This window comes from Protopterus annectens, chromosome 3.part1, assembly GCF_019279795.1.
Source record: "Protopterus annectens isolate FY-2018-M chromosome 3.part1, PAN1.0, whole genome shotgun sequence".
NCBI lineage: Eukaryota > Metazoa > Chordata > Ceratodontiformes > Protopteridae > Protopterus > Protopterus annectens.
This window is the reverse complement of record NC_056732.1, coordinates 1,875,264,170-1,875,279,952: the sequence shown is the minus strand read 5'-3', so window position 1 is coordinate 1,875,279,952 and position 15,783 is coordinate 1,875,264,170. Positions and strand designations below refer to the sequence as shown.

At 42.0% G+C, this 15,783-nt stretch overlaps 1 protein-coding gene across 6 annotated transcripts in view; it reads right to left on the bottom strand.

Annotated features, from left to right (window-relative positions):
* PITPNM2 (phosphatidylinositol transfer protein membrane associated 2) overlaps window positions 1-15,783 on the bottom strand; it is a 3,395,372-nt gene that overhangs the window by 2,496,556 nt on the left and 883,033 nt on the right. For all 6 annotated transcript variants that reach the window (XM_044067911.1, XM_044067913.1, XM_044067916.1 and 3 more), the window contains one exon: window positions 1,358-1,408. The gene's annotated coding sequence lies outside the window, so the exon portion shown is untranslated. The remainder of the gene's footprint in view (window positions 1-1,357; window positions 1,409-15,783) is intronic.

Below are 15,783 nucleotides of genomic sequence, written 5' to 3'. Positions count from 1 at the left end.
CTGTGACGAATCTTATCTCTACAATAAATGGAGCCGTTCCTAAAACTTCACCCCCCCCCACCCACACATACACACACACACACACACACACACACACACACACACACACACACACACACATACACACACACACACACACACACACACACACACACACACACACACACACCATACTGGTATTGGCAGCCCAAGCCTGAACACATTTTTCTGCATTTCATGTGAGTGATATCTCTGTACTTTGAGTACTATTCACAAATGTAATTTCAATAACTTAAAGTGCCCTCTTGAGTTTTCACTTTAAATTATTAAACTGCAAAGGGAAATTGTACTGAAAAGTGCTGGCATATCTGTACGAGCCAGCAGAACAAATGGTTCTACTTTTCATTTTAAACATTACAATGCAGGCTTAGCTGCTCTAATGAGCAGGCGGGTCTGATACTCAAGGAAGGAGCTATAGGTTTCTGCTTATATATAACGAATGTAAAACCAAAAGGAAAAACATACAATATAAATCTGAAGACTCTACATATCTGGAGCTTGTAATGTACTAATATTGTACCTACACATGTAAAACGGGAGATGTTTTTTTAAGGGTTAAAACTTAAAATGAATAGGGAACAACAGCTGTAGAACACATTTACAGAAAATGTGTTAAAATTATTCGCAAACACAGACAAATATTTATGGTCATGATCAAAAATGGGTACAATTTATCATTATTAAAACTAACATCATGAAAAGAGTAATTTCAGCAGTGCAGGACACATCTGTAGTAAAATAAGAAATGTGTTACACTGAGATCTATAGTTTTGTAATATGCTCTGAGAGCTGGCCTAATTAACAGATGAGAAACCACCTGAATTGTGGTTTCAGGTGGAAAAAATGCTCTCCAAAGGCAGAAAGTTTTTCCTCTCTCACCTCAATGAGAAATGATATTAGAGTTGATTATACTAAGTGGGGGATGTAGGAGTCTATGGCTTCAGCACCACTCCTACAGAAAACTGCTTTGAAACATTTTGCCTCCAGACGTATTTCTTTGAATGAAACTTTATTTCAGTCTGCCTTCTGCCACCTAAGCTACACTACACATTTATTTTTCACAAGATTGCTCTTTTAACGTTACTTTTGTGAAACTGATATAATTAATAATATTACACTTTGAGCATTGATAATAATGGCTTAGAATATAAAAATTACATCATATTTGTTACTGACAGCGAGAAATACAGTTATACAAAAACCTAATAGCTTTTGTAAGATTGCCACTCTGTGGTACAACTCCGTCTCTGTATCTGTAAAGACACTGCTTATCTCTTTACTAATATGTCAATCAAGACTTGAAATATGCAAACCTTACCATATGGTGTATGTGCAGTCTTGGGCTTCAAGTCTCTCAGCAGTCATCTACCTGACAAAAAAAAAGAGTTTACATTAGCATATTAGCAAAATATACATCAATACTTAATCAAACCACAATTCCAAAATGAGGTACCTCCCATACTTAGATCCTGCTATCCCCCTTAACAATAATAATATCTGACCATGATGTTGCAACTTGGATGCCATATATTGGTAATTTTAGAGACTGATGCACCCCAGGCTGTGTAGATTAAATACTTCTTTTAGATATTTAAAAATTTAACCTAATTCCATAAATGCAACTGGTTTGTGAATGGTATATAGGCAAGTTTTGTAAAAATGCTGCATGTGAGACAAACAAGAAGAACCAAGAAATTCAGATAAACTTCTGCCCAGAAGCATAATAGTAGGGCAGGGGTAATGTGTAACCCCACATCACAGGCCCGTTAGCATGGGCAAGGGTAATGTAGACTTTGCCATCTCAATTTTTATCAGCATCTGAGTAAATCTGATCAGTTCCTGGCCCAGGTCACCAGTCGGTCAGGAAACAATGCATTCAGTATATGCATATGATTTTATACTACCTGAGGACAGACTTTTTGGAACTCTCTTTTAAAGATCCGTGCTTTATTATACACTGTTCACTTTTATCACTGCAATGAGGACAATGACAGTAAAATGTGTCATCTTTTGCATTTTTGTCACCTAGTTTTATAATATTTCTGTACAGATAAAGTAATCTAATGCATTAGCCATAGAAGTCAAAGTGCATGGAAAGCACAAGCAATGGAGCTCAGTGAACAGCCAAGGGACATGACGGAGACCCAGATTTTAGGTAACTCTCATGGTTGGGGAACAGATGTGCTGATTAGGCAACCCAAACAGGAAAAAATAGGTGATAAAGATATCACATAGCCAGAGGATGCCTGGCTCCCACCCTGTGTAATGAAAGAGCCAAACAAGGAAAGTGTGGGGATGGGGGGCATCCGGTAGCAACGTGGAGAGAAGCAAAAAAAAAAAAAGGAGGGGCAAAACACAATCTGAAGCAGCAGATGAGGGACTCTAAAGATCATGCTCCAGGTTTAAAGGTCAAACTCAGAGCTTTCAAAAGTATGTACTGAAACAACCCCCCCCCCCAAACCCACATCACAGGCTAGTTAGCATGGGCAAGGTAGTGTGCAACCCCACATCACAGGCTAGTTAGCATGGGCGGGATAATGTGTAACCCCACATCACAGGCTAGTTAGCATGGGCAAGGTAGTGTGCAACCCCACATCACAGGCTAGTTAGCATGGGCGGGATAATGTGTAACCCCACATCACAGGCTAGTTAGCATGGGCGGGATAATGTGTAACCCCACATCACAGGCTAGTTAGCATGGGCGGGATAATGTGTAACCCCACATCACAGGCTAGTTAGCATGGGCAAGGTAGTGTGCAACCCCACATCACAGGCTAGTTAGCATGGGCGGGATAATGTGTAACCCCACATCACAGGCTAGTTAGCATGGGCAGGGTAATGTGTAACTCCACATCACAGGCTAGTTAGCATGGGCAGGGTAATACGTAACCCCACATCACAGGCTAGTTAGCATGGGCAGGGTAATACGTAACCCCACATCACAGGCTAGTTAGCATGGGCATACTAATACGTAACCCCACATCACAGGCTAGTTAGCATGGGCAGGGTAATGTGTAACCCCACATCACAGGCTAGTTAGCATGGGCAGGGTAATGTGTAACCCCACATCACAGGCTAGTTAGCATGGGCAAGGTAATGTGTAACCCCACATCACAGGCTAGTTAGCATGGGCAGGGTGATGTGTAACCCCACATCACAGGCTAGTTAGCATGGGCAGGGTGATGTGTAACCCCACATCACAGGCTAGTTAGCATGGGCAGGGTGATGTGTAACCCCACATCACAGGCTAGTTAGCATGGGCAGGGTGATGTGTAACCCCACATCACAGGCTAGTTAGCATGGGCAGGGTAGTATGTAACCCCACATCACAGGCTAGTTAGCATGGGTAGGGTAATACATAACCCCGCATCACAGGCTAGTTAGCATGGGCAGGGTAATGTGTAACCCCACATCACAGGCTAGTTAGCATGGGCAGGGTGATGTGTAACTCCACATCACAGGCTAGTTAGCATGGACAGGGTAATGTGTAACCCCACATCACAGGCTAGTTAGCATGGGCAGGGAAATACGTAACCCCACATCACAGGCTAGTTAGCATGGGTAGGGTAATACGTAACCCCACATCACAGGCTAGTTAGCATGGGCGAGATAATGTGTAACCCCACATCACAGGCTAGTTAGCATGGGCAGGGTAATGTGTAACCCCACATCACAGGCTAGTTAGCATGGGCAGGGTAATGTGTAACCCCACATCACAGGCTAGTTAGCATGGGCAGGGTAATGTGTAACCCCACATCACAGGCTAGTTAGCATGGGCAGGGTAATGTGTAACCCACATCACAGGCTAGTTAGCATGGGCAGGGTAATGTGTAACCCCACATCACAGGCTAGTTAGCATGGGCAGGGTAATGTGTAACCCCACATCACAGGCTAGTTAGCATGGGCAGGGTAATGTGTAACCCACATCACAGGCTAGTTAGCATGGGCAGGGTAATACGTAACCCCACATCACAGGCTAGTTAGCATGGGCAGGGTAATACGTAACCCCACATCACAGGCTAGTTAGCATGGGCAGGGTGATGTGTAACCCCACATCACAGGCTAGTTAGCATGGGCAGGGTGATGTGTAACCCACATCACAGGCTAGTTAGCATGGGCAGGGTAATGTGTAACTCCACATCACAGGCCAGTTAGCATGGGCAGGGTAATACGTAACCCCACATCACAGGCTAGTTAGCATGGGCAGGGTGATGTGTAACCCCACATCACAGGCTAGTTAGCATGGGCAGGGTGATGTGTAACCCACATCACAGGCTAGTTAGCATGGACAGGGTAATACGTAACCCCACATCACAGGCTAGTTAGCATGGGCAGGGTAATGTGTAACCCCACATCACAGGCTAGTTAGCATGGGCAGGGTAATACGTAACCCCACATCACAGGCCAGTTAGCATGGGCAGGGTAATGTGTAACCCCACATCACAGGCTAGTTAGCATGGACAGGGTGATGTGTAACCCCACATCACAGGCTAGTTAGCATGGGTAGGGTAATACATAACCCCGCATCACAGGCTAGTTAGCATGGGCAGGGTGATGTGTAACTCCACATCACAGGCTAGTTAGCATGGACAGGGTGATGTGTAACCCCACATCACAGGCTAGTTAGCATGGGCAGGGTAATGTGTAACCCCATATCACTGGCTAGTTAGCATGGGAATGGTGATGTGCAACACACATCACAGGCTAGTTAGCATGGGCAGGGTAATATGTAACCCACATCACAGGCTAGTTAGCATGGGCAGGGTAATGTGTAACCCACATCACAGGCTAGTTAGCATGGGTAGGGTAATGTGTAACCCCACATCACAGGCTAGTTAGCATGGGTAGGGTAATGTGTAACCCCACATCACAGGCTAGTTAGCATGGGCAGGGTAATGTGTAACCCCACATCACAGGCTAGTTAGCATGGGCAGGGTGATGTGTAACCCCACATCACAGGCTAGTTAGCATGGGAATGGCAATGTGTAACCCACATCACAGGCTAGTTAGCATGGGAATGGCAATGTGTAACCCACATCACAGGCTAGTTAGCATGGATAGGGTAATGTGTAACCCCACATCACAGGCTAGTTAGCATGGGCAGGGTGATGTGTAACCCCACATCACAGGCTAGTTAGCATGGGTAGGGTAATACATAACCCCGCATCACAGGCTAGTTAGCATGGGCAAGGTAGTGTGTAACCACACATCACAGGCTAGTTAGCATGGGCAGGGTAATGTGTAACCCCACATCACAGGCTAGTTAGCATGGGCAGGGTAATGTGTAACCCCACATCACAGGCTAGTTAGCATGGGCAGGGTAATGTGTAACCCACATCACAGGCTAGTTAGCATGGGCAGGGTAATACGTAACCCCACATCACAGGCTAGTTAGCATGGGCAGGGTAATGTGTAACCCCACATCACAGGCTAGTTAGCATGGACAGGGTAATACGTAACCCCACATCACAGGCTAGTTAGCATGGGCAGGGTAATGTGTAACCCCACATCACAGGCTAGTTAGCATGGGCAGGGTGATGTGTAACCCCACATCACAGGCTAGTTAGCATGGGTAGGGTAATACATAACCCCGCATCACAGGCTAGTTAGCATGGGCAGGGTAATGTGTAACCCCACATCACAGGCTAGTTAGCATGGGCAGGGTAATGTGTAACCCCACATCACAGGCTAGTTAGCATGGGCAGGGTAATGTGTAACCCACATCACAGGCTAGTTAGCATGGGCAGGGTAATACGTAACCCCACATCACAGGCTAGTTAGCATGGGCAGGGTAATGTGTAACCCCACATCACAGGCTAGTTAGCATGGCCAGGGTAATACGTAACCCCACATCACAGGCTAGTTAGCATGGGCAGGGTAATGTGTAACCCCACATCACAGCTAGTTAGCATGGGCAGGGTGATGTGTAACCCCACATCACAGGCTAGTTAGCATGGGCAGGGTGATGTGTAACTCCACATCACAGGCTAGTTAGCATGGGCAGGGTAATGTGTAACCCACATCACAGGCTAGTTAGCATGGGCAGGGAAATACGTAACCCCACATCACAGGCTAGTTAGCATGGGTAGGGTAATACGTAACCCCGCATCACAGGCTAGTTAGCATGGGCAGGGTAATGTGTAACCCCACATCACAGGCTAGTTAGCATGGGCAGGGTGATGTGTAACTCCACATCACAGGCTAGTTAGCATGGGCAGGGTAATGTGTAACTCCACATCACAGGCTAGTTAGCATGGACAGGGTAATACGTAACCCCACATCACAGGCTAGTTAGCATGGGCGGGGTAATGTGTAACCCCACATCACAGGCTAGTTAGCATGGACAGGGTAATACGTAACCCCACATCACAGGCTAGTTAGCATGGGCAGGGTAATGTGTAACCCACATCACAGGCTAGTTAGCATGGGCAGGGTAATGTGTAACCCACATCACAGGCTAGTTAGCATGGGCAGGGTAATGTGTAACCCACATCACAGGCTAGTTAGCATGGGCAGATGATGTGTAATGCTGCACATTACAGGTGCAGGGCCTGGGAGAGTCTGCAAGTCATGTTGTTTGGGCTTACAGGTGTCTGGGTACTTTGTGAAGGCCAGATGCATCAAATACCATTCAATAGAAACTAACAGATCAAACAGACAATGCACCTACAAATAGGTTTATAGGTTTATAGATTGGTACTAAGCTAACTGCCCCTTGGGACAAGTTTAAGCCTAGCCAATTACCTCATGGGAGAATCAATCCCTGCACCTTTTCTTTATAAGGTAAACACCTTACCCCTTATGCCTGACACAACTTACCCTGAGGTTGGGTAAACTGGGAGTTACTTGTGTTAGTTAAAATATGCAAGAGCATGGAGCTGTTGTAAGGGGAAAGGTGCACATGAAAAATGTCAACAAGTTAACCGTTCAGTTTTCTGGCTGAGTCTGAATGAGCTTTAAAGTACTAGTTAACAGATGGGTAAACCAAATCTGTCTTAAATAAGAAAGGTACTATGCACTCAGGGAAGCAACTGCAATATTTCATGCCAATGAAATGGAAATATATCTCATTCCTGGACTTCAAATATTGTCTAGAACTAAGAAGGCCTGAGAAAGCTCGTCTGGCCAGAAAAATACTGGAAGCAAGAAAGGTCATTCTTGTCACATTTACTTACCTGAATTATAGCATTTTTTTAAGCTCTTTTCAGGGTATGTTTATTACTGAAGCACAAAGGCTGACAATTTAATGGATGTTACAAATGTTACTGCAGAGTGGGAAGTACATTAATAGCTACATTGTCTCTGTGTTATACAACGGTGTACATTAAACTCATGAGGTTACATGACAGTTTGTGCAGAGTATATGTAGTGTTTGTAAGGAGGAGTTTAATCTATAGTTTTTGTGTGATAAAATTCAGTAAAGTAGCTTGTTTGTAGAAGTAAGATTGTCTCAACAACATCAGTAGGTCTTAAATTTGACAACACAATAAACAACCAACCAAATACATTCAGGAATAGAAACAGAATGAAACTGACATTTCCAACAACTATACCATAAATGTCGCCATTTCAAAATTATTCAACACAGAAAGAAATGTATGAGGAACAGCCTGTCCCCATCAGCTCCATTATTAATAATTACAGAACCTAAACCGTGAGAATAGCTTCTCCTGAACCTGAAAGAGCTCTTAGCCGACATTACAATCTCAGCCAAAAGCACATCACAGCTCTTGCCTGCCTACCATCCATCCCTAGTTTAGGTACTAGAAGGATGGGAGGCTGTTTGGTCATGTGTCTCCCCCTACTTTGGCATTGGCAGGTGCATTGATGGTGTGACTGGGAAGTGTCCACTCGTGGATGAAAGTGTCTGCTCTGTGGAGTGTATGGCTGTAACATCGTAATAAAGTCAGTGGTCAGCTACACTGGTGGGGAGGCTGAGTGGTATGAGAATGGGACCACTGCCCAGAGGAACTACACATGCTGGTCAGTTGTTATTATATTGCTGGTATGGGACCACTCCCCAGATGAACTACACATGCTGGTCAGTTGTTATTGAATTGCTGGTATAGGACCACTCCCCAGATGAACTACACATGCTGGTCAGTTGTTATTATATTGCTGGTATGGGACCACTCCCCAGATGAACTACACATGCTGGTCAATTGTTATCCCAGATGAATTACACATGCTGGTCAGTTGTTATATTGCTGGTATGTAGCATTTGTTCCACTTATATCACAGTTCTTTTATTAGAAAGAGTTCACACTGCAAACTTTGGTGTGGTTATTATGTTTGGAAGAGATTCATGTGATATATATATATATATATATATATATATATATATATATATACATATAGAGCGAGAGAGATATAGATATACACACTCACACAGACATGTACATATACATACATATAAGGGTTTATCGGATAATAGGTAAGTACTAGGCTAGCTGCACTTGAGGAACAGTTTAACCCAGGCAGTTTCACTCTTGGTGCCCAAATGAATCTATACCATTAGTCTACAGATTGGCCTTACCCATCCCATGGTCAATAATTATATATTAGCCCTAATAAGAATAACTGGGATCATACCATAGATAATTTGGGGGGGGACCCATGCATGTGGAAGCTGTACTTCCCACACCCCCACTAATTTAATACACCAACTGCAAGATCTCAAAATACAGTGGAGAGGATATATTCCCCAACACTCTTATTATAGCAATAAAACAATGTGAAAAAGGTTCTCATTTATTTGCATTCTCCAAGATGTTGCCTCAGAGCTTGCAAATGTAGGTGCTGACACATACTTTGATTATTTTTAGTTTTTCTTTTTGTGTTTTGACCTTTATAATTGGTTTATACACCTCTATGAGCCCTACAGTATCCTGAAAGCCCAAAATCCTAAAGACCAAAATATTGAAAGTTCAAAATACTGAAAACTCAAAACACTGAAAACACACAGGATACCAACACTTATTATATTCCAGCACAAGTACATACAGAAACAAAACACAAACCACATTACTCTTCTCCAAGTATAAGCAGGGGGGGCAAGCCATCCTGCACCCCCCCATGTGGGGGGCTGCGTTCCCCCCCACACAAACACCCTGCTACTTAAATATATCTACTCTGAGATTGCACTTGACGTAGGGAAGTGCAATCTCGGAGTTGATATATTTAAGTAGCAGGGGGTGTAGGGGGTGCAGTCCCCCAACATGGGGGGTGCAGAGCTTGCCGCCCTGTGTATAGTTGAAGAGTAATATGTTTTTGTATGTACTTGTGCTAAAATATAGTACGTGTTGGTATCTTATGTGTTTTCAGTATTTTGAGTTTTCAGCATTTTGAACTTTTCGAGATTCTGGTCTTTAGGATTTTGGGCTTTCAGGATTCTGTAGTGCTCATATATATATATATATATATATATATATATATATATATATATATATATATATAAAAACTACTGAACAAATGACTGCCTGCACATGTATGATAATCTAATAAGGATGAACTAAGGTAGTATACCATGCAGATAGGTAGTAATGTGCAGAAAAATGAGTTTGTGAGTATTCCCATATTAAGATTAGAGTAAGGATAAGCTAAGGGGATAGATTTAGGCAGGGGTGGTTTGTAGTACTGGCTGCTGGGCAACAGCCCCCCCCAATAAAATGTATTTTTTATTTACTTTGTCATATACTGCAAAACAGTAATTTTAGTATTACCACTTCCTCAATATCCACATGAGCAGATTTCTGAGACCATCATGAAACAAAAAAGTTAGCTTACTCTGTTTTCTGGGCTGTTTTCAAAACAGTCCAACACTACGCTCATTCTGCACTAAGAATGAGGTGATCATGCATTACTACAGTTCTTCTTGCCCTCTGCAGAAGGCAGAAACATCAGAAAAAGTGGCTCATTTTGATGAAGTATGAGGCAGTGAGGAGGCATTTCTATTGGCACAAACTGCATCAGGTGACTGATTCAGACTAAGGCATCCTGAGAATGAAAGTAAATGATACAAGTAATGGATTACTGCTGCAGTATGAGTGCAGCAGCCATATAAATAAGTATGTGTGAATGTGCGCACGCATGTGTGTGTGCATGTGTGCCCATGTGTGTGTGCGCTCGTGCATGTGTGTGTACGTGTGTGTTTGTGTTTGTGTGTGTGCGCGTGCATGTGTATGTGCGTGCATGCACGCGTGCGTGTGTGTGTTTGTGTGTGTGTGTGTCTGTGTGTGTGTGTGCATGTGCGTGTATGTGTATAATTGTGCATGCATGTGTGTGTGTGTTTGCTTGTCTTTTGTGTGTGTGTGTGTGCATGTGCATGTGTGTGTTGTGTGTGTCTGTGTCTGCATGTGTGTGTGCGTGCACATGTTTGTGCATGCATGTGTCTGTGCATGCGCGCAAGCTTATGTGTGTGTTTGTCATTTCTGTGTGTTTGTGTGTGTGTGCATGTGTGTTTTCTTGTCAATTGTGTGCATGTGTGTGTTTGTCATTTATGTGCGTTTGTGTGTATATGTGTGTGTGCCTGTGTTTGTTATTTCTGTGTGTGTGTTTGTTTGTCTGTGTGTGTGTGTGTGTGTGTGTGTGTGTGTGTGTGTGTGTGTGTGTGTGTGTGTGTGAAGTTGTTTGTGTGTGTGTGCCTGTGTCATTTGTGTGTCTGTGTGTGTGTGTGTGTGTGTGTGTGTGTGTGTGTGTGTCTTTGTATGTGTGCATCAATTGCGTGTGTGCATTTGTTGTTTGTGTGTTTGTGTGTGTGCATGTTTGTGCATGTTTGCATGTGCGTGTTTTTTGTGTGTGTTTGTGTGTGTGTGTGTGTCTGCGTGTGTTTGTTATTTGTGTGTGTGTGTGTGTATGTGTGTGTGTGTTGTCTGCGTGTGTCTGTGTATTTGTGTGTTTGTTGTGTGTATTTGTGTGAGGGCACAGAAGCACACAGTAGTCCTTAACTTCACAAAATGTCTCTGATTTTGTCTCATATCTGATCTATTCCTATTAATGTATATGTTTTTTTTTTTTAGGAAGTCACTGGGAATAATAACCGAGTTGCAGATTTAATAGCTTTCAGGAAAAAGCATGCTAAAGCAAAGCCTTTTATTGTAGCAGTGTTTTACTTAGATAAAGGCAATATCTAATCCTGATTTTGGTCCTTTGTTCTCCATGACTTTTATAGATTTCTCTTTGATTCTTAACTTATGATGTGTGTAAACGGGGTGCTGCATTGCACTGTGACAACACTGAGCTGAGAAGATATATTATGAGATGCAGTTATTTATGTATTTTTTTCATTCATTTGATCATAATCAAACTTCTGAGGTTTACCATCACAGTCACATAAGTGACTGTAGTCGATGGCCATGTGTATGTGTCTGTTCACAGGTATGTAAAAATAAATAATTATGGCCAATTGTTATTTTTTATTGTATTACAATCTCATACCTAAGGTGTTAAGATGTAAAGAGTCAATGCATTTGGTTTTAATTGCTGGGTACCGAAGATGTCATTGAATAAAAGTCAGTGACCCTGTTGTCTTTTGGTTAGTTTTAGAAGTCATTATTCTGGATTTGCAGAACTAGTGTGCATTTGTGTGAAGTCAAATGTAATACTTTACTGTGTCTTTTTTATTAACACAATCAGAAGTCTGAGTTGTTCACTGTGAATAAAGCTGCTACAACTGATGGATTTGGGTGTTGTTTGCAACTAACATGACTACTACTACAAGTAATTATATAGGGGTTCTCCACATACCCATCGTGGTGCCGTTGTTTCCCCCACAGACCTTCAGGTTTTACATTTATGTACATACGTGAAGGTATCACATTATCATATCATTTATTTGCTAACAGAGTATGAGCTACCGACTAAGAAAGAAGCTGAGAAAATGAGATCAGGTACATGAATCTCGACATAATGACACCGTGTTAACACCCTCTGCTCTCAGCGCAGGTACATGAATCTCGACATAATGACACAGTGTTAACACCCGCTGCTCTCAGCGCAGGTACATGAATCTCGACATAATGACACCATGTTAACACCCACTGCTCTCAGCGCAGGTACATGAATCTCGACATAATGACACCATGTTAACACCCGCTGCTCTCAGCGCAGGTACATGAATCTCGACATAATGACACCGTGTTAACACCCGCTGCTCTCAGCACAGGTACATGAATCTCGACATAATGACACCGTGTTAACACCTGCTGCTCTCAGTGCAGGTACATGAATATCGACATAATGACACCGTGTTAACACCCTCTGCTCTCAGCGCAGGTACATGAATCTCGACATAATGACACTGTGTTAACACCCACTGCTCTCAGCGCAGGTACATGAATCTCGACAGAATGGCACCGTGTTAACACCCGCTGCTCTCAGTGCAGGTACATGAATCTCGACATAATGACACCGCGTTAACACCCGCTGCTCTCAGCGCAGGTACATGAATCTCAACATAATGACACCGTGTTAACACCCGCTGCTGTCAGCGCAGGTACATGAATCTTGACATAATGACACCATGTTAACACCCTCTGCTCTCAGTGCAGGTACATGAATCTCAACATAATGACACCGTGTTAACACCCTCTGCTCTCAGTGCAGGTACATGAATCTCGACATAATGACACCGTGTTAACACCCTCTGCTCTCAGCGCAGGTACATGAATCTCGACATAATGACACCGTGTTAACACCCGCTGCTCCCAGCGTAACACACACACACACACACACACACACACACACACACACCTAGTCTTTTAAGCATTATACACTGTATATAGCCCTCAGGTTCTACAGGCTAATATATCACCATTATAAACACTAAGCTTTCATTCTGCACCTAAAACGCCCAGAAAGTAGGCACTCGGTATGTTTTTGGATTTCTTGTAATATATTCTGCTCATTTGTTAATCACGTAAGCACATATGACTGACACACACACATACACACCACGACCATTTGCAAATGTGAGATGAGAGTGCTATATGGTTATGACCTTTACTTATAGTTGCACAATTTTCAAGGCAAATGGGGGAATCAAACCTAAGACTGCAAAATTAAGCTCTGTAACACATCATAGACTTAATTCTCTGTGCTAAACTGCCTCATCAAAAGCCTTTGTTAATGTTACACATCATTGCAAGCTGTTATTTCTGGAATCTTCCTCAGTGGACAAAATAAATAACTTTAATGCATTTACTGTTTGGTCAAGGCCATGATTTTTTCCTGAACTTTCCTTGAAAAGTGACATTTGTGTCTAGTGGGTTTATCAGGTTAACAATTAATCACTCATTCAATGACTCAACCAGTGAACAAAAACAAATAAATAAAATGGTTGGCAATGTAGCTTTAAAAATAGAGACCTTGCCAGGTGAGAATTATGAGATTTCTCAAAGTTTAAAACCAAGAATGGCCTTTCAGAGAAAAATACGGAACGTCAAGGTCTCTGTGAGATGGGCCTGGAAGGAATGCGCAGAGCGCACTTTACATCAGTGCATCAGGATAAACAGGAACTCAAAGAATATATGGTTACATGATTATGATGCTAACGCAGATGAAAGTTGTATGAACACTTGTAATATGAGTTTTCAGTATCTCGGCAGTCTAAATACATCACTACAGCTGCTTAGCTTAGTCTGCCCATGGTCAGACCTTTCATCACTATAGAACTGAAAACGTTTTTTTTACTGATTAAACTCGCAGGTGTCCGCATTGTGTGTTATAAATCAGGGACAAAGCCAAAAAATGAGGGATAAAGGCTTCATATCAGGATTCTTATTATATATTTGTCTTACTCATTTAAAAATCTGCTAAAATACAGACTATTGCTAGCATGTAGTTTCCAAAGCCCAAGAAGTGAGCAAATATATTTGACAGTGTTCCTCATCTTTTCATCATAAATCATAAATAAACTAAACATTAGGTGGCTGTGCTGAGGCAAAGCAAAACTGAAAAGCAAAAATCAGGGACATGCCTGAAAATAAGTGACAGCTGAGAAACAAGAAAAAAAATCCTCTGATGATTGTCCTCCAGTCAGAACGGAGACTAAACCAGTATGTGATGTTACCATGGCAACCGCATCCTGTCGGATACCGACTTGTCGAATATGTTCCACACTGCTCTCCTTCTATGAGAAGATGTCCAATGATCAGTACTGGGTCAAGCATGTACTTTGGGAAAGCCATCCAGCTGTAGCTTGCAGTACCACAACTAGCTGGAACTAGGGTCATATTTGTGAAAAAAATGAAAGAAAGTAAAATAAAATAAAAATAAACATAATGAGCTGCAGATTTGTTTGACTAAGATGGATTCAGCATATGATCAGACTTAAGACTGTTTTCTGAAATGCTAAAGACATTACTGCTAACTACATGAAGAAAGGATCATTACAGCCAGCAGTCTGCAGCATTGTGGTCATATTGTTAGTGACCAGCACAATTTGCTACAAAAAGAGAAATTTATAGCAAAAAGTATTATGGGTTGATGCTGTGTTTTTCTCTATTGCACAAGTCCTCATTTGTTACTGGGGAAACATTTAGGAGGACAAATGACAACTGAAGTAATGAATCTTAGGTTTTTTTTTTGGAAATGAACACAGGGTACATTTTCAGGCTCTTAGTACAGTGAAGTTTTTATGAGGATCTTTGTGACAAGTCTCTTCCAACTAGGGCCATTCTATATTACACACTACTGCTACAGTGCTTTTATGTTTCAATAGTCACTTTACCTGGCAACAGAAGCTTTTTCTTCAAAAAATTGCATTCATTCTTAAGGCAGTACTTCATAGGAATGTTTATTATTTAAAAAAAAACAGCTTGCTTCTACAGTTATTGTGGTCACAATCCCGTCTAATTAAAAAAAGTATAAAACGAGAAATGATTTTAAATCATGAGGCATCAGACCACTTACTTTTAGTTCCCAGAGTAAACAAGGTTTTTACTCTACAATTCCTTCTAAAGATAAGTCTACAAGTAATAACACCATCACTGTGAACTTACAGCGGCAGGCAGGCTATTCTAGGAAGTGACACTATTTATGGAATGGGTCAGACAGGACTTCGCAAGATCTAAAATCAGGTTGCACATTGAATTAATAGTTTTTTCCACTGGATCAGTTTTCAAGAGCTCCTAGAATTCTGCAAATGACTAGCATGGTGATCTCATGACAAACAACACTTGAAGCATTCAGCAAGCAAAGATTTATTTATTTTTATTTATTTATTTGTTTAACATTTGTTAACCGGGAAATTCTGATTTCAGATGTTAAGATGCAACAATGCATACTACAAGTTACAACCATCACACCACCCCCAAATTCAGTCGACATGACATAATATTTCACGGACCCCTTTTTTGTTAACTGTGGAAAGTTGCATAGAATCTGTAAAATATCTACTATACAAGGTAGTTTAAAATTAGACAGATTTTTAATAACACATTCACTGGTCTCCCCCTCCTTCCTACCGAAAAGTGACCCCCTGGTGTCCCACATACATAGTTAACTACCATCAACAGATATGCAAGAACACATAGATCTGCTATTCCTCAATCCTGTATATGGGTTATGGCAGAAAATATGCAGTAGGATTTTGCCTTCTTTCCTAAGTCAACAAAACAAAGCTAGTTACTTTCATACAGTATATTGCAACCGCGTGATATCACATCTAAACATAAAAGACTGCCAAACAAATAGCTTGGAACAGTGGCAAATACACACTGTGATAGTAATACTCAGATACCCTGA